This window comes from Lepeophtheirus salmonis, chromosome 3 (assembly GCF_016086655.4).
Source record: "Lepeophtheirus salmonis chromosome 3, UVic_Lsal_1.4, whole genome shotgun sequence".
In the NCBI taxonomy this organism is placed as follows: domain Eukaryota; kingdom Metazoa; phylum Arthropoda; class Copepoda; order Siphonostomatoida; family Caligidae; genus Lepeophtheirus; species Lepeophtheirus salmonis.
The window spans coordinates 34550078-34569429 of NC_052133.2; the positions used below are offsets into that span (position 1 = coordinate 34550078).

Genomic DNA, 19352 nt, shown 5'->3' on the forward strand with positions numbered 1-19352 from the left:
TTTTAGTCTAAGGCCTTTTCTGAGTGATGTAGAAGGTCTTGATCACATAAGTATTTACCATTTAATCTAGATATATATGTTTTAGTCAATTGTAGGAGTATTTGACTTCTTTTAGTATAGTCAGGTGTGCTAAAGTTCAATGATTATATTAATTAATCTTCTTCTTTTTTTCTGGATATTTTGACTTTTTGGGTTGTTTGTTGAGTCCTGCTTCATTATTGACTACGATATAGCGACTTTATCAGTGTATTGATCTGTAAATCAAGTAAGAAAGTAATGTTTTTTAAGGGAGATAACCTAAGCAGCTACTCAGAACTCACATGTGGTAATTGATACCAAATATATCAGTGTGTATCCGTCTACGGAAGTAGGTGGCTCTTTTTAGGCAAATATTTTTTCTGCTTCTACTCCTTAACGGACTCCTTCATTATCTTCCGCCAGTCATCTTTTTTTACATAGACCTCTTCAATTTTCAATTCAAAATATTTTTTTAAAGTAAAAAGATGAATGATTACCAAAGATCTTTAGTTCACCCGACCGTATTAACAAAGGAAAATATAACAGAATAAATCATCTGTTTAAAAATCAAGTAAATAGTAAAATACAACTCCAGTAATAATAAATCAAAACTTATGACTACAATCTTGATATCCAGCGGAAATAATATGAAAGGATTGTGAGAAAATTTCTGATAAAATGATTTCAAGTCTCAAGTATTTCAAATATGGACTAATGTCTATGCAGAGTCTAAAGTGCCCATTCCAAATTCCGATTTGTCAATACAAAATCAATTTTGAACAAAAAACAAGAAACTGAGACCTTCTCAAATTATTTTTTTACTCATTAAGTATTAACATCCTAGTGTTTAATCCCATATTATTTCAGACAATTCTCGAATATTTTCAAATTCGTAGGCTAAACTGAGATACTTTTGAGATATTGAGCCATATTTTCCTAAATTGGTCGGCGCCAAAAGAACCAAGTATGTTCTCAAGTTGTTGTCATTTTTTGCTTCACTCTCTTCCTATGTTTGCATTGGGTACATATTTAATTAACAATCACTCCAGTCATAATATAGTATGTACAAATGTAATTGCATACTAATAGGTTGTGTTTGCAATTCCAATCTACTCTATCTACGTAAGTACTTTCTACATAGTCTCTTAGCATTTGGATAGGCCTATGCCCTATCCAGGATATTTTATACCATATTACCTTTCTTTCATTGTTACCAATAATTTTTATCATTATTAAATGTTTCTTCGAATGGTTGATCAAAATAATTAATTAATTATTCAAGAATATATATAATATGTCATTCAAACTAATTTGGGAGAAAAATTAATTAACTTTGCTTACTATTATGTTTACAAACAAGACCCGTACTTGAATAGATTATATAAATATAATTATATGTAGAAAAAATAATGAATTAATTAGTTGATGAATATAAATTTAATCCATACTTATTTGGGAGAAAAATTAATTAGCCTTGTCTGCTATCGTAGTGAAGGACCACATAAATATATTCTGCATTTATGACATGATTTTAAAGTCAAGGGAACATAATTTATGGCAGACTTTAATTGATTTTATTCATGCAATATTCATCGGCAAATAAATGAATCAGGTTAGCTGTGACCTTGTTAAAAAGTTTTTATATCTTTTTTTGACATGCAATTTGAAAAATACATAGACTCTAGTTAACTCAGTTTGTCATTATAGTAAATAGGCAATCAATAAGATATTGAATGCAATCTTTTTTATTGTTCTTCAATAGACTGTAAAATTGACATATGTATAGGCATGTCATTCAAGAAGTTTTAAGCAATATAGAAAAGGATTAAAAAAGAAACAAGACATTCCCTACATTTTTTCTTCATTTAAGAAAAAACAAATCAAAACATATGAAGAATTTTAAATCAAAGTTTGTTAAAAACATTATTTGAGAATAAGGGGGTTAAAAATAAATATTAATTTAGGTATTTTGTCCATGATACAAAGTAAGATTATTTTAGCCCAAAAAGCCAAAAAAAAAATTGGACATCAACTTTCCCTTACTCTACAATATATAAAAACCTAACAAATACTAGGTATTTCAGAAAGTTTTTTGTGACCTATATATATTAAATTATCAAATAATATATGTAGGTAAAAATAATAATAAATCTTAGTAAATATAAAGCTCATAGAGGATTAATTACTATTAATGACTGTGGAATCCTTTTTGCCTTCTTGGAAAATAATATCTGCAAATTAGATCCTATTAATAAATATGTGAGAACGAACATACAAAAAGTCCCCCCTCAAGATAGAGTATTCTTTAACTAATGTTCTTTAATTCTTATTTCTGACGTTTATTGATTAACAACTTATGACTTAGGGTTTATTAATCATGGAAATATCCCAATAATTAATACAAATTAAGGAAATATTGATATTTATCGTTTCATTAAAAGCCAAATTGCGCACTCGGCAGTACACCAAATGAGTAAGTAAGGGATGCAATATAAAGTATAGACAATTATTTATGACATACATGGGACCTTTTTTTTAATCGATCTAATATTGTATTAAATTATCCCTGGTGTTTTTTTTTATGAAGTAAAAAAGAACGGTATCAATTCTTCTCCTTTTTTTCTTTTATCTTTTTCCCTCACAAATATCTAATATCAAATTCCTTTGAGGACTGGTTCATAGGAACTACTAATATTTTTTGAATAGGATACAATGTATTTAATTATTTTATCATTTGTTACTTTAAAAATTTATTACATAAGAGAACAAATGATGTTTGTATCTTAGTTACAAAGAAAAATAGGGACAAATATATGATTTGACAAATTTATATATTACATAATGTATTAATCTATTTTCATAATTCAATTTACCTGTCTTATATTTTTCCTTAATGCAAAATAGAGATCCTTTATTTGTTTTTATCACAATTTATCCACTTCATATTAATTTTTGTTAATATGACGATGAGGTTTCAAAAAAAATAGTAGTGAGAGTTGAGGTTGCGAAGAGCCATTTTGTCAAAAAGAAAGATTCTGAGTACATACTGATTTTGAAAGTTCTTTTGAAGTAAAGAGGAAACGGAGAAGGAGAACTCCTTTCACGACACGACGCCTTCAGAAAAAAAAAAGTACAAGGAGAAGGAGGACAAGAAAGCGAATTTAAAAAGCCGGCCTGCCAGTTCATACCCAAGAAAAGGAAAGAGGGAAAGCGTTTCTCTTTATTTCTGTTTCTTTTTCATTCTTTAACTCCTCTTCTTAATCCCTGATTCTTTTAAAATATCATACTACACAATATGATAATATATTATGAAGTAAAGGGTTCATCACTCATTAATACAATTATTTATATGATCTTCGGACAGCATTTGTATACTTCACTAAGTATACCTATATGTAGGTATATTATCAATCATAGCTTCATTTAAAAAGGATATGTTATTTAGAAAGCAAAATAATATGTCGATTAGTTTAAAATATTTTAGTATTTTGTTATCTACAAGTTAGGATTTTGTACAAGTTGTAACTTGTACTACAAGGAACAGATTGTTCAATTTGCAATTTGTGCGTCTCAAAGTGACAACTAGTACAGAGAACAGTAGGGCTGGATCTTAGGAGGACACTTGCCTTGGGCCGCTCTTGACTGTGGACCTACAGTGAATATATTTTTGTGAAAATTTTTAATGAATACATGAAAAAGACATTTTTATAAAAAGACCACAAAAATAGAAAAAAATTGAACTTTTTTCTAAAAGTTGATTTTAAAAATAAAAAGATTTATATATTTTTGTAAAAAGACGTTATTTAGTGAAATATGAATAAAATGCCATAAGAAGGCTTGGCTCTTTCTAAAAAAAGATGATTCCAAAAATAAAACGAAATATTATTTTCTCGATCCATATTGATAAAAATTACACAAGAAAAGGAATATTTGGGACCAACATTTTATGTTATAAAATAGTGAAAATATTTATTTTGTATATCAAATTTTAATGAAGAAAAAAATAAGGGCCCGCATAATTATCTTTGCCCAGCTTACACTATGTACTTTTGCCTTAAATGTTGTAAACAAAATATCCTCAACCAAAATAGCTTAAGGTGAAAGTACCGGACACTGCTAAATCTGGGCCTGAGTGTAAGTACTATGATAAATTTTCGATGTTTTTGATTTAACAAAAACTGTCTTTCCATCCAATTATGATGCATCTTTAAGATGTAGGCTGGGAACACACAGTACTTCAAATTTGTAAGACTACTACATCCATAGTGTTAATTGCTTGCAAGTATTATGTGGTACATTATATACTTGATGTTTCCACAGTTAGATCACTCGTAAATAAACTAGAAATGAGTAGTATTAAGGAATCAGAATGAGATGATAGCATCATTGTAGAGTTAGTAATGGAAACAGGGGATGGAATTATAATTATAATTAAATCAGACAATATGCATATTACCAAATGAAAATAATACTGTCTACTGGTATGTTAAAAAACGAAAACCAATAATTAGCGTGGTCATCCTGTCAATTTTAAGAATGTTTTTGAGGTGATCCGCTTAGCTATCATGTCGTTTAATAAAAATAGCTGCGGGCAGCTTTGAGATGAATGAAATAAATAAAAAACCATCTCCGTATCCAGCAATGATGTAGGCAGGAATTATTCCGATGTCGATCCTGAATTCTACTCCGAGTACAACGAGGACTTACACTTGTTCTCAGTCATTAGTGGCTACACTTTATAGTTTATACGTATAATATGTTATTTCCTCAAGAATAATGAAAAACAGCTTTAGAAAGGAAAAAAATAGGACGATTTGCCGAAAAACATTTAGCCAAACATACAATTTACCGAAGAATAATTTCCCGAACGAACATGATTATTTGGGGCATTTGGCAAAAACATAATATTTAACAAATACTATATTCATATATGGGATTGCATATTTTAATTCAATTAAAAAATATTGTATGTATGTTAAATTGCCCGATAGTTATTGTTCGTATGCTATATATGTTTTATAAGTTAATTAATTAGTGTTCTTTTCCAGATTAAAAAAAAATTAATTAGTTATATTCATCATTGATCAATATATATATGAACACAACAACAGTAGCATGTATGTAGTTCGAATCTTTTACCGTTCGGTAAATTGTCATTCAGCAAAATATACTTTACACTTAGGAATTACTCCATTGTCGATCCTCCTTTCTACTTTGATTATAAAGAGGACTTACAATTATAACTCCCCGACAAATCCTTAGTGTTGCTCTCAGTCATTTATGAACAAACACACTCATCTCGTGGTTACACTTTATATTAAGATGTTATCTCCTCAAGAATAACAGAATAATAATAAAAAAAACATTGGAAATCAGGAGAGTATTATTTACTATCATTCATTTCTTTTGTTCATCTTGGATTGAAAAAGGACTAAAGCATTTGTGACAATGTTTAAAATATTCTGTATACATTTGAAGAGAGAAGACAGTTTTTCTGCAAAGTTTTGGCAGTTCCATTTTCTGAAGGCCTCCTCTGAGTGACACATTCGAATGTCAGGGATTTTTTTTTGTAAAGAATCAAAATTCCTTGTTTTTAATTGGAAATTCGTCTTTTAATCATTAAATATAGAAAGGATGTATAAAGGCGTTTGAGCAAAGAAATAATGCAATTTGAAGTATTTTTCAAGAAATTAGTGCAAAACTTTTTTTTGTTGTTTTGTTTTGTCCTGACGTTGTTTATTCTTTTTTTTAATCTTCAATAGCTTTAATATTTTTGTTTTAAATTCTGGTTTGATATATCATTCAAGGCTTCGAGACTAAGTTAAGAACATTCCTATAATTAAAGGTGCAAATATGAGTATGTCCTCAGATGGAAATAGATACAGTCGGATATGACTATCTGTAAGCACTAAAGAAGAACTTGGCATCTAAAGCCAAAAAAAACAGGCTTATTATATACCTGAAGTATATATAATTAGTGTCATAACAGATCTACTAACTGTGACATTGAGAATAAGATTTTTTTAAATTCTTAAGTTGGAGCAAAGAAATGTCCATGGAATTTGTGTTTCCCCTGGTTATTTAAGAATTATTGTTTTATAATCGAAGAAGCAATTGACACTGTGCAGGTTGCCAAAAAACAACAAAACTCACATCCTCTAAAATGCTTAGGATTTACAGCCCTAGTTCTATGAGACGTACAAATTGCAACTTTTACACAGCTTAAAACATTATGATTTGTTTATTCCCCAATTTGTTTTATTCATAAAAGATTAAAATATATTATCCATCCAGATGAGGTAAAAAGAAAATCAAATTTATAGCAAATATGACGTCGTTTATTTCTGTCCTTTCTCTCCAAATAACTACCTACCATGAAATATTAAACATTAAAAATAAATAAAATAGAAGGTAAAAAGAAACACGTACACAGTATGACATTTTTAATATACATTCATATATGTGTATGTAGGATTTAAAATGTTTAAGACGTTATTTTTTCCTTACAAAATCATTGAGAATTCTACTCCATAAATTAGGCAAATTGTACTAATTTACAATGTTATATATGTACACTATCTAATTTATGGCAGTGTATGTATGGTTACACAATACAAAGATCCTAAAAACTATTGAAATCCTCTCAATGATCCTTCAAAATACAGAGATCCAAATAATTAGAACTCTAAATAATAGAATTTAAAAATATATGTAGAACGACTGTATGTTACAAAAATAGAGGACACATTCAAAATTATTCTCATCCATTCTAATTAACTTTTTTAGTCAACTTTAAATAAATATATTGGGCACTAGCAGTAGTACTCAGCATTGCCCAGAGTAATTAGGCGTGGGCTAAAAGACAATTTTTGCTTGAATAAGAAATAATCAGTGTTGCCCTCCAACTTTCATGACCACACTCACACGTAACTACTCAATACTTATATCAATTCATATGATGTGTTCTTTGCTCAAGCATGAAATAATAATAATAAGGGTATGAGAAAAATAAAAATAAATGATGTGAAGATTGAGGAGTACTTTAGCTTACTAATAATAACAGTGCTCCATGTATGCTACATACAAATCACCTGCGAGAGTTTAATTCATTTTTACATTCCAACGTTTATGTTTTATTCAAATCTTAGTATATACCCTAAATGCAAATAAATATAAGAAATTTAAAAGAAGAAAAAAAACAGAAACAGTGCTCTTTTTATAATTGTGTGACGATAACATAAAAACAAGCTGGGATTTTTTTGATGAAACAGAGAAAAAAACATTATAAGTTTTTTAGTTCAATGAAAAACCGAAGAGGATTTTTCAATGTGTCAAATACAATATTAAACCACTTAAAAGCTGTCCAACAAGTTATTAATATTATGGATATTTTTTCAATTTTTATATGAACATATTTTATACAACGTCAGTCAATTTGATCGTGCAGTATTTGAACTTAAAATCGAATTTTGACATCATTGATATAATCAATTTGTTCTTAACCAGCTAATCCCATTCTCCTTTTCGTTATTCTCGTAACGTGAATACTTTTATACACTCTTCTTTAAAAATAATTTTTACGTAATGACGTCTCAGTAAATTTTATGATCCGTGTTACCAAATAACCGATTTTATCAGCTTCAGTCACCCTTAAAAAATTATATAAATTATAGTACTCATAGTAACGGATATGTTTATCATACTATCGCAATATTGAGAAAAGGTATCCCAACTTGTTTTTATATTATTGCCCCACATATATACACATTGTATACGACTGCAATATTTCATGAATATGACTGCATTGTTATTTCTTAGATCAAAAGTATGAAAATGATATACATCAGGGAGCATTATTATTGTGCACACGTTCGATGCTATATGCACACGTCTGCAAAATTTCTTTATTATGACTACATTGTTATTTTTTAAGATTAAAATATGTTTATGATATACATCAGGGTGCACTATCTACAGTGCACCCTATGGTTGTTTTTAGATATACAGTTAAACTTTTTTTTCATTAATAAGATAAGATTCATTTTTTCAAAAAAAAAAAAATAAAAATATATATTATAATAAATTTTATAGTTATTTTGTGTTCGTTAAAACTTTGTATTTAATTTAATTTAAAACACCTACTTCACACTTAAAAATGATTGTGATTAATTAATGTTCCATTACTGCTGATTGAAGCAATACGCACTAAAATCAATGTAACTTTCAATTGCATGTAATAAAGAATTTATATCCTACCTTAAAATTTTATTCAATTCTATTGAATATTAATATGAGCTATATGATTTTAAAAGTGTACTCTAAAAACCATCATTGACGTGTGAAGTAATAAATAATAAAACTTAGATAATATCTCTATAATAAAATTATTTTTCTGTCAAATAAAGGAACAGTTAAAAATAATATTTTTTTTAATAAAACTACAACGGCGCCATCTACTTTAAAATTTATAGAGCGGAAAAGAGCCGACGATTTTCCATTAGTATTGTACGGATCTGTTTCAATATGCCTAATATATGTACAATTATATTTATGGGTCATTCCACGAGAAATGTTCTCGATGAAAAAGATTTGAATCAAATTTCGTATTTAGTATTCCTACACATAAATAAAATAATAGATCTGTAACTCAATTCAAATCTGAGTTCTGAGAATTTAACGATAAAAAAATTAGCATTTTGATGAATTTTGTGTTAATCATATATGAATAGTAAAGAAAAGCAATGATAGGCAAATATTCAGCATCAGTGTACACAACTACCATTAAGGTAGTGGAAGACTTATATATACACTGGACTTTGTTTTTAAGTGCTATGTGCGTAGTAAAATCATATGAAGATTTTTAAATTGATTGAATTAATTAAGAAGAAACTTTTAATTTCATACTTAAAAGCAAAGTTTTCTTCATTAATGTACAAGAAAATAAGAAACGCAAGAGATATAGTGATCCTGGAGAAAACAGAAGAGTGAATATATTGTCAAATGTATCCTGAATTCATTGTGTGTGTCTAAAATTTTTAAATTATTGTATTTAATATTGTAATTATATCTATAATATTTTAACCTTTAAATGTACATTTTTTTTAATTTTTTTTTTGTATTCAGGGAAAATATATCATTTGTATTTTAATAATATTTTTTCAGTTAGGGACATTAACAAACATCGTTTATTTATTTTTTTAAAAACTGTGACATTATGAAAACACCATGACTCGAGAAGTGTACACAGTACACACAACATAGTGACCGATTTACTTGTTTATGTTTCCGCATTATCCCCATCCTTCCTGTTTGTCGGAATTCGGTCAGTTTGGATCACCTCCATGAGATCGAATGTTGAGCTCTCATGTTTGATAAAACAATTCGCCAATTGATTTTTCGTTTGAACCCAAACAACTTTCTTTATTTCTTATCTTTCCATCTTCTCCTTCAGTATTGCAATCTCAATCCTCAATCTCTTGTCCTCTACTTGCTTTTGATTGTTTGAAGGCATTCTTTTAAGGATTTCCAATCTGTTTTTAAAATCACATCTAATTTAAATCCACAAATTTCATACACTAGATTATTGATGTAGAAACAGAAGTTCAGCTCCTTCCAATAGTCCCAGAGTTTCAGCTGCCAAGGTTGACTTCATCGCTCTTTTTATTCTTTTAGATACCCATGCAATTGGACATATCTTTGCGTTTTTGTCTTCTATAATGACGAAAATTCCCATTTGTGATCCACTATTTTCGACGTTTGCAAAGGATGCATCGGTATAACTAGTAGACATTAACTAAGCCTACTGCATTAATGTCATATTTTATTAAAAGCGTAGCTATACATTTTTACACGTTTTCAAATCTTCCAACCTTGGTAAGTTATTCTGACATTGCTTGTTGTGACTTTCTGGACAATTTTATTTGCTTCAATAATATCTTGTACCACTGGTTCCTTCATCTTTGATGCTCCCATACTAACTCAAAAAAAAATATCTGGTCGAGTTTGGATCGCAACCCAGTTAAGCTGGCCAGTTATAGATCTGTATTCTTTGATTTCATCTTCTTTCAAAAGTTGCCATTTATGTTTTCTTCTCTTATCACTCAAACTGATGGCATCCAGAGACGAATTATACTGAAATTGATCTATTTGAATAGTTCCATCCTTTTGGCTTCTGACATTGACTCCAAGATATTTGAAATTTCCAATTTCTTCCACTTTTGTTTGAAATTCTTTTCGAATCTTCCCAATTTTTTCTTTAAATACACTAGATCCAGCCAATAAAAAAAAATCATCAACATGATTGAGTTTTCCATCTTCTTTCCAATAGAAAATACCATTGTCTAACTTTGACACAGTAATTCCAATTTCTAACAAGAAATTTTTAAAACGATTATACCAAGCTCTTGAAGCATCAACCATACCATATACACCTTTGTTGAGTATCCATAATTTTCCAATATAATCATCCTTAGGTGGCTTCAAAAAGACATCTCTTGTTATTGGACCTCTTTTCTGTCAACACCCATCTCGTTGAAATAGTTCTTTGACCATGATCTTCCACTTCTTCAAAAACTTTGTTTTCTTTCCAATTGTTAATTTAATTTACTTTTGCATTATTCACTTCTCCAGAGTTAATATTAAACAATACTTTATGATCATCTTCTACCACCTTCTACTCCTTCCAAGTATCTATATCAACACAATATTCTTCACCAGTACCATTGTTTCTGATATTATAGAACCTCCTATATCTTTCATTGGCATTGCCAGCTCTGCCAATAAATTTTCTTAGGAACCACTTGGCAGAATTAGGATCAATGGCTTCAAAACTTCCTCCAACCTTTGGACAGTTTTGATCCTTTTCAAAAACAGCTTTGTCGTCATTACGTGGACAACCTCTTCTTCTTTTAACCTTTACATTAGGATTTTCAACATGTTTACTGGAAACATCATCTTCATTGCCATTTGAAACATCTTCATCTTCAATACGAGCTTCCACAACATTTATTTGTCTTCGACCATAATGATAAGCTTCATCATCGTTAGCTTCTTCAACGTTTGTTTGTATTTGACCATATACCATGATCAATACCATTAACACGGGCTTCAATATTTGTTTTAACCATTGAAACATCTTCTTTAACAACACTTTTTTGCATCTTCACATCTTTTTGCAGGATACAAGCAATACATCTTATACAGTAACTACCATGATATACTAAATACACTTTACCATCTTTTCCAATAACTTTACTAGGACCTTTCCATTTCGAATCATCATTTCGATTGTAAAATACCATATCATCAAAATTGAGATCTTTTGTTCCTCCATCTCTGATATTATGCGAAAGAGCTCTTTGAATTTTGACATCTGATTCATTTTTGATCCTCTCCTCACTGTTTCTGATTGAGTTGTTGGTTCAATTGTAGGTAGCAGATTAACTTCCAATGATGGATAATTCGTGTTAAAACCAAAAACTAACTGGTTAGAAGAAAATCCTCCAAAATTCTGTAAATAATTCCTTGCTGCAACAGCCGAATCAAGTGCCCCATCCACGTCTAAGATGTCATCTTCAACCAACTTTGAAACTATAATACCCAAAATGCCTTTTGTCCTCCCAAATAGACCAAACGAAAATGGAGAATATGCAACTGTGTTCATTATTCTTATGTTAAATTTTTCTCACAGTTCAATCATCTCATTATTGCTAAATTCCCGGCCATTGTCCATAAGGAACTTCTTAGGTGCCCCAAATTTTGATTTCCATGTTCTGAAAATGCCTGGAATGATGGTGGATGGTATCGTGTTACTGATAGTAGATGCAGCACAAAATCTTGTAGCTGTATCCACCATTACCATAAAATAACAGTTTTTCTGCCAGTACTTGAGATCCATAGATACGACATCATTAAAGCTTTTGACCATCAGTAAAGCAACAACTGGTCTTGGTTCTTGTTTCTCCGTTTTCATGCGTATCTCACATTTATTGGTTATTTGAATTATTTCTTGTTCCAATTTGTTATATAGAATTTAGACTTCTTGATAAATTCGACTAATCTCCCAGACGGTGGGTGACCAAATTGTCTGTGTAGCTTTATAGCCATTTTTCTAAAATCCTTGTCCATTTCCGTTTTTCAGTTCCATAAACATTGCCAACTATAGATCATTATACGCCCATCTATCGTGATCTAGTCATCTGCTGCTATTGCTTATGTTGATGCAGTTGATGGTGAATTACCAAGCTTGATATTCTTGCCACGAAAAAATAAAGTATCATTTGAAAAGCTGAGTACCATTTTCGCCTTCCGCATTGATTCTTTACTCCACAATAAGGGGTTATCCTTATCTATAACATCAATGGTCATATAATCATGCGTTACCCCAATTTGACACGGCAGCTTAATCTTCATTTTTGACTTTGTCTTCCTATGATTACCAAAAGTATAAATTGATTTTGTGGATAACTCTTCTATCTTCATATAATCAGATTTGCTCATATTTTCAATGTAGTCGTCCAACCATTCTTGGCCACAAACAGTAGATGTACAACCAGAATATAATAAAGCTTTGCCCTTCGAATTTTGTACCAATTCTTCTAACTTATTATCAGTATCTTCTTCAGCTTATGCGGTTAAAAATGAGGTAACCCCATTCTTCCACCTTCCCCTATTGCCACCACGTTTCTCCTGCCTTCTTTTTTTGCAAAATCTTGCCAGTGAAACTTGCACTTGCAAATGTTGCATCTTGTGACTAAAATCTTTAACATCATCCTTCTATGCAAGGTTTTCATTGAATATTATTCTTAGCGTCGATATCATTTCCTCAAACTTCACTTTCTTCACTCCAGAAAGTACTAGATGCATTTGATTGTAATCTAAATTGCATGCTATAAGAAGCATAAACACAAGTACAACATCTGGAAGCTTGATCTTCTCTTCAATTAGTTTATAATTTACAGTTTCAAATTGACTGATATAATCATTGATGTTAGTACCCTGACTTCTTCTTAGGTCTTGGAATGCCAAGTACTAACATATGCCTCCTTCAAGTACAAATAACTTGTCCAGTTTGGAGAATATATTTTCAAGACCAGTGTCACAGTCTATTTCTTCATCTTTTAATTCCGTAGTAGCCTCTCTTGCCTTCCCATTTAGCGACAAATGAACTCCAATTACATGTTTCTTCTTATCTATGTCGGTGAATTTTTGCCAGAATTGTATGTCCTTCTTCTATATCTTATATCCCCGTACATCGATATTTAATATAGGAATCGTTTTATCAAACATTTTCATATCGTTACCAGATAACGCGTCGTGATTCTTGATCATTGATCTTGGAACAACGGACCTCTGCTACCAAATGTTAATGATGAATATGATAATAGATGAAAGAATAGGCATGGCTACTAATAATGACTAAGATATATTTGCTAATAATAAATATGTATCAACATTGATTACAACCGACTGCAAAAAACACTATGACTCGAGAAGTGTACACAGTACACACACATAGTGATAGATTTACTTGTTTATGTTTCCACAAGGACCACCCTACAACATATCTATGAATTGCATGTATTTTTTATATAAATTTAATGCTAAGAAATGCAGTTTAATTTCATTGATTTAAGAAACAGTCCCTTCTTATATAATAAAAGAATCCTAAGGAATGACATTAAATGCATTCATATATTCCTTCAATTGCATTCATCTGAATTTCAAATAAACCTATTCAATCCTATTATAATATTAGAATGAAACATAAAAATATTTTATAATTTTTAAGAATCAACATGTAATTAATCAGTGACGTAACTATAAAAAGGAAGTCAACGTGTCCACTATCAAAAACGTATAGATTTATAACATTTGTTGTTCCATGACCAGATTTTGTTCCGAGGGGATCTGAAGGTCGGCACTGAATATAATTTTGTAAAATATTAATATACAAAATGAGAAGATTTTTTTAAAAATAAGTTTTAAATAAACTAGACCTTTATGTAAAAAAAAAAGAAGTTAAAAAACGTCATTCAATGGAATATGGACAAAATATAATACATAAGACCATAAAGAACGTCTAACAATTTAAAAATTAATTATTTTATAAATAATGTCATTCAATATTTTTTTTTTTAAATGAAGACTCGAAAATATTGAGAAAATGTTTAAAGAAATTCAAATTAAAAGAAAGAAAAGAGTCAGCATATTTATCTTTCCCCCAGGCCCATTTGAATATTTAGATATTTCTGAAAAGCGAAAAAGTAACCACTAGGTGCCGTTGACCATTCAAATCAGGTTTCCTATTTTGTAGCAATTCTAAAGTTGAAAAATGATAAGACCGTTTATTGCGGTTACATGCTTAAAACAGGTGACCTTTACACCAGGTTTCACTTTACATATAAAAGAGGAACTTTGAGGTCTTAAAAAAATAAGTTTGTTTTGCTTTTTTCCCCTTCCTTCTTTTTTAATTCAGAAATTTCTACATTTGCAGCTCCATAGAATATATTTACCCCAGGAATATTCGTCCCAGAAGAGGACACAACTCCCAGTTTGCATTGTGACGACACTGATTATATCTTGTTCTTGAAATTTTATAGAAATATACTCCCCTTTAAAGGCCACACATATAGTAGGATTATGATTAGTGATGAAAGTCGTGTGTAAAATGGCCATTTTAAAAATCAAAAATCATGGTAACTTGAAAATTTGAGGAATGTTTTGGAGGAGATGAGTTTCAATCCGTTTCGACTAGGGAGGAGGGAGAGAAGGAAATAAACAAGGACATTTCAAGAATTATTCTTTTGTCGATCCCCTAGTCTACTCGCAGTCCAACAGGACTTACAATTATACTCTGCAACAAATCCTCAGGGTTACACTCTGTCTTTTATGAGCATAAACGAATGTTTTATTAGGTTTTGAATATAATTGAGTCTATTTAGCAAAGGATGTTCACCACTCAGGAATTAAATAATAAAGACAATTGCTAAGGAAAAGAAAATTCATTCTTCAGACTACCAATTCCAAAAAATGAGTCAGTTAAAAAATACATAGGATTTACATAACTATTTATCATCATTCTTACCATCTTTTCTAGATTCTTGTTCTTAACAATCGTTTATTTTTTTAATTATAGCCACCTACAATTTTGAAACGCCCTTGTATATAGATTTGGTGACAAGATGAAAGATTATTTTGCAAAAGTGTGGGCTCGATTAGTAAATTTGACAACTTGTGACTCAACTTATCAAAAATGATTGAAACTTAACATGGACTTGAACTCTTTGACTTGTCAATACATATTTGTACAAAAAGTAATTCAATTCACAAAATATATTTTTCTAATATTTGAAGAATTTTTTTTACCTCTGAAAATTTTGGAACTATTTACTTTATATCCAATTTCTTTATTCATGAAATATATCGATTGTTGAACCTATTTTTATGAAATAAAATTTCTTTGCAAATTGACAAACTTACTTTTTTCAGTTTGAAAATCAAGACAAAAAAAATTATAAATCTGTAAAACAATCTATGTACGTATCTATTGTAAAAAACAAACAATATTGTTCCTAATTTAACTCTACAGTATGCTACGAAATTGAGTATACCTTAAAAGGAATCATTAAAAGTTTGGAAAGATACACTCATATGAAGTTCCTCATGCCAAAATAAATAAAATATATATATTTATTTTTTTAAATATGGTTAAATAATGTGTAGCATTGCGCAATCTTCACGAGTAAAAGGCTGTTACTTTTTAATGTATGGATTAGTACAAATGAGGTGTTGCCATGGTGAAGGAATAAAGTTTAAACTCCCTCTATAAGGTTGTTGGTTTGCATGAGGGTGGCAAAACTTAAAAAGGAAGTTGCCAATGATATTGAAGTATGACTGTGAAAAGGTGATGGGCAATCACAAGGCCTGCGAGGAACTCCAAAACAAACCTGGTAGAGGGAGGAAGAAGAAAATTTTAACAGCAACTAAAATCACCAATGAAAAATCTTTTACCAAAAGACGTCAATCTATAAGGAAATTGGCTGCAAAAATAACGAAGAATGGTCATCAGGTGTCCCATGAAACTGTGAGAAAACACTTGAGGGAATATATCTTCCTACAAGCCCCGTTTCAACCAAAGTTAACCAAAATGAAAAATGCCATAAATTCTGCAAGAAGAATAAACGTTGCTGGATTTTTGTGTGGAGAAAGGTTGAATTTTTTCATAAATCCCCATATTAGTTGTTCCACTATACCTATCTGTAAATTGATCCAGTATGGGATTGTAATAAGGAAGATGTTGAAATTCCCATAAAAATTAAAGTATGAGTATTAAAGTATAATTACTTATGAAGTACAAAGCACTGAGTGAGTTGCATATTATGACGTGAGGGCAAACTGTTAGAGGCAAATATTATGCAGAGGACATTCTAGAGAAGTATCTTATGTCCGCAATACAAAGAAGTATAGAAAATAAATCAACTTTGAAGAGGAAACTTTGCCTGACATGTTAATCACTCCAACTCGCCATAAAATTTATTCAAACGATTTTGAATCAATTTTGACCTACACGTGCATGGCCTAGCAACATTCTATTTTTTTATTTTTTTTTTTACAATCGAAAATCTATGAGCCATTGTCTAAAATGAACTCAACTCTTTGAATACATTAACAAGTGAAAAGTCTTGGATTACAATTTATAACAACGAAATCTGTCGCTTTTGATCTATCTACATTAAATTGTCATTTTATAACATTTATTCAAAAAACAAAAACTGAGCAGCAAAAGCAATCATTGAGAATATATTTCACTCTAATCTCGACTCCTTTGGCCTCAATAATGCTCGCAGGACCTGGAAACTAGTGCTCGATCTAAATTTTTCCATTCCGAGACGATGAAGTAAGTCAAAGACTTCTTGGTGGTTTCAGAAGCTCTGTTGACCTTTGACTCAAGGTAGCTACAGAGAAAATAATCAATCAGATTCAGGTCAGGGGAGATAGAAAGCCATATATCCTTGGTGCTCGGACACTTCCTTTCTTGGGATCACTCCCACAGGAGCATTGGTATCAACCAGGGTCTTCCTCAACTCTGCAACACTTCTCTTGTCGATCCCTATTCTCTTTGAAACCTCAGCATTGCTAATATCCAGTTCGTTATTCATCAAAGTCATCACAATGGCGACCCTGCACTCTGCCTTTGAAAATGTAATAGCCTTGAAATCTTTTGTTATGTACTCTATGGTGTTGTTTTGTCTACTAAGTGAAACATTCATATACATATTTCACCACAAACAAAAGCAATGCGCAATTACGTCATCATGTATGGTAGATTCCGTTGTTACATCCTGTATTTGTGTAGCCTTAGGTATTCACTACAGAAAGAAGAGGGTATGTAGGATTTGAAAATATACCTCTACTGACAAAAAAAAAAATTTACCCTTTTTATAGTCCAACTTTTGATTAAGAAAATAATCAGTAATCCAGATAAGAATTAGTTTATTCTAAGCAAAGAAAGTTACGTTACCTCTTATTACCAAATGCTCTTATATAAATGAATTCCTAATTATTGAAGCTTCAAATTAACTATTTTAATGTAAAAACAATTGAAAAGTGTTGGTGGCATCCCTTCTCAAACAAAACCCTTACAATATGATGTTTTTCTCACCTTTATATTACACTTTGTTGGGATTGGATTCAAAAGTTGGCTTAAAACTATAAAAAGTTTAAAAATACTTCAAAAATTCTCAAAAACTAGATTTGATACAAAAAACTAATTAAAGATTCTTAATTATTACGTCAAGCTATAAATGTAAACACAAAAAAAGTAAAAAATAAAATAAAACAATAGTCCAAATTTTGTTTCTAAGAAAAGAAAATTTAAAATTTAATTTAATGTTTAAAAAAGGAAAAATTATCTTTGTTTTTTAAATCACAATTACTGCCTAAATTCACAAAGCCTAGATTGAAATTAAAGCCTACCCTAGCAAGGCAGAGTATGAAATCAAAATAAATGTACGACCCCTTTAAATATTAATATTTAATTTAAATATTAATTTTAAGACTTAGATTTAATCTCAAAATTTATACTTTGTAGAATATAAATTTATAATCTCTCATATTTTACGTCAAAATTCAAAAATTTGGTTAACATTTTTAACAGAATTCTATGTTTTAAGTTTAATGAGGTGTTTTTTGTTTTTTTTGTAGAACATGGAATATTTTTTTATATATTATACAAATCTTCAATGTGCGGACCTCTATCTTTTACAATCAAGTGTGGGGCTAGGGTAATTGCCCCAATGCCGGCCCCTAAAACCATCATTATAAATAGGTCATATACAACTCTTTTGATTCAACTCTGTATATTCAGCCCTGAACCGTTAATCAATTAATAATTATAATATTTTTTATCTAAGACTCCCTAGTTAATCCTTCATTTGGACTCCGTATTTTCAGCTACCTCTCTGACAAAATAGGTTCAAAGACAGAATTTGCAAGATGCTCTTAGCCTCAAGATTTAATGTATATCATTATCTAATATACCTAGTTCAATTTATTTTTAATGGGTCCTCCAAGTATTTAACATTTCAAAATCAGCCTATACTATGTGGCAGAGATTTTCCTAATAAAACAATATTTCCAGGGGTACCTTGCATTTAATTATTCCTATATATAATTCATCGAAGAATCACTTGAGATTAAATTTTTAACGATTTATCTACAATGTAAATGGCGTACATCAACAAAAAATGATATCCAACAAATAACCACCAACAACTGACCAACAAATGAATATTTAATAACATTCTTCATATTCCAACCTAGGAAACATTTTTGATTAGGGATCATGCAAGAAAATTTCCAGCGACATCACTAAAGGACAATTTCCGGATAAATGAGAAACTCAAGTACACAAACGTATATTTCTAGTTATGTTGTACAATTTTCGTACGGGTATCAAAATTGGTATGGGTATTTCAATACTTTTTTTAGCTAAAAAAATTTAATAAAAAAAAGACAATTCACAAGCACTTACGACTTGGTCTTCAGGATTTTTTGTGATAGTGGTGGTGCTAACTCAGAAATTTGAGGAAGTGTACTTATAGGAAACAACTTTCATTCTTGTTTTTGTACATTAAGGACAATATTGTTTGGCTGGAGTTGGCAGGAATTTAGGGGATTATGTCATCAGTAGAACAATTTTTGTATGACATAATGGCCCTAGAAGTAACTGTTTCTATAACGATTTTGTAAACTACCGTTTTAAATGTGTCAATAGTCCGATAGCACTTTAATACCGGTATACTAACAACACTAGTTTTAAGTACTATCATAGT

General features: G+C 30.2%; 1 protein-coding gene across 1 annotated transcript in view; it reads right to left on the bottom strand.

Annotated features, from left to right (window-relative positions):
- LOC121114972 (uncharacterized) overlaps nucleotides 1-3130 on the bottom strand; it is a 30081-nt gene extending 26951 nt beyond the window's left edge. The window contains exon 1 of the mRNA XM_071887365.1: nucleotides 2892-3130. The gene's annotated coding sequence lies outside the window, so the exon portion shown is untranslated. The remainder of the gene's footprint in view (nucleotides 1-2891) is intronic.
- Between the last annotated feature and the right edge of the window lie 16222 nt (nucleotides 3131-19352).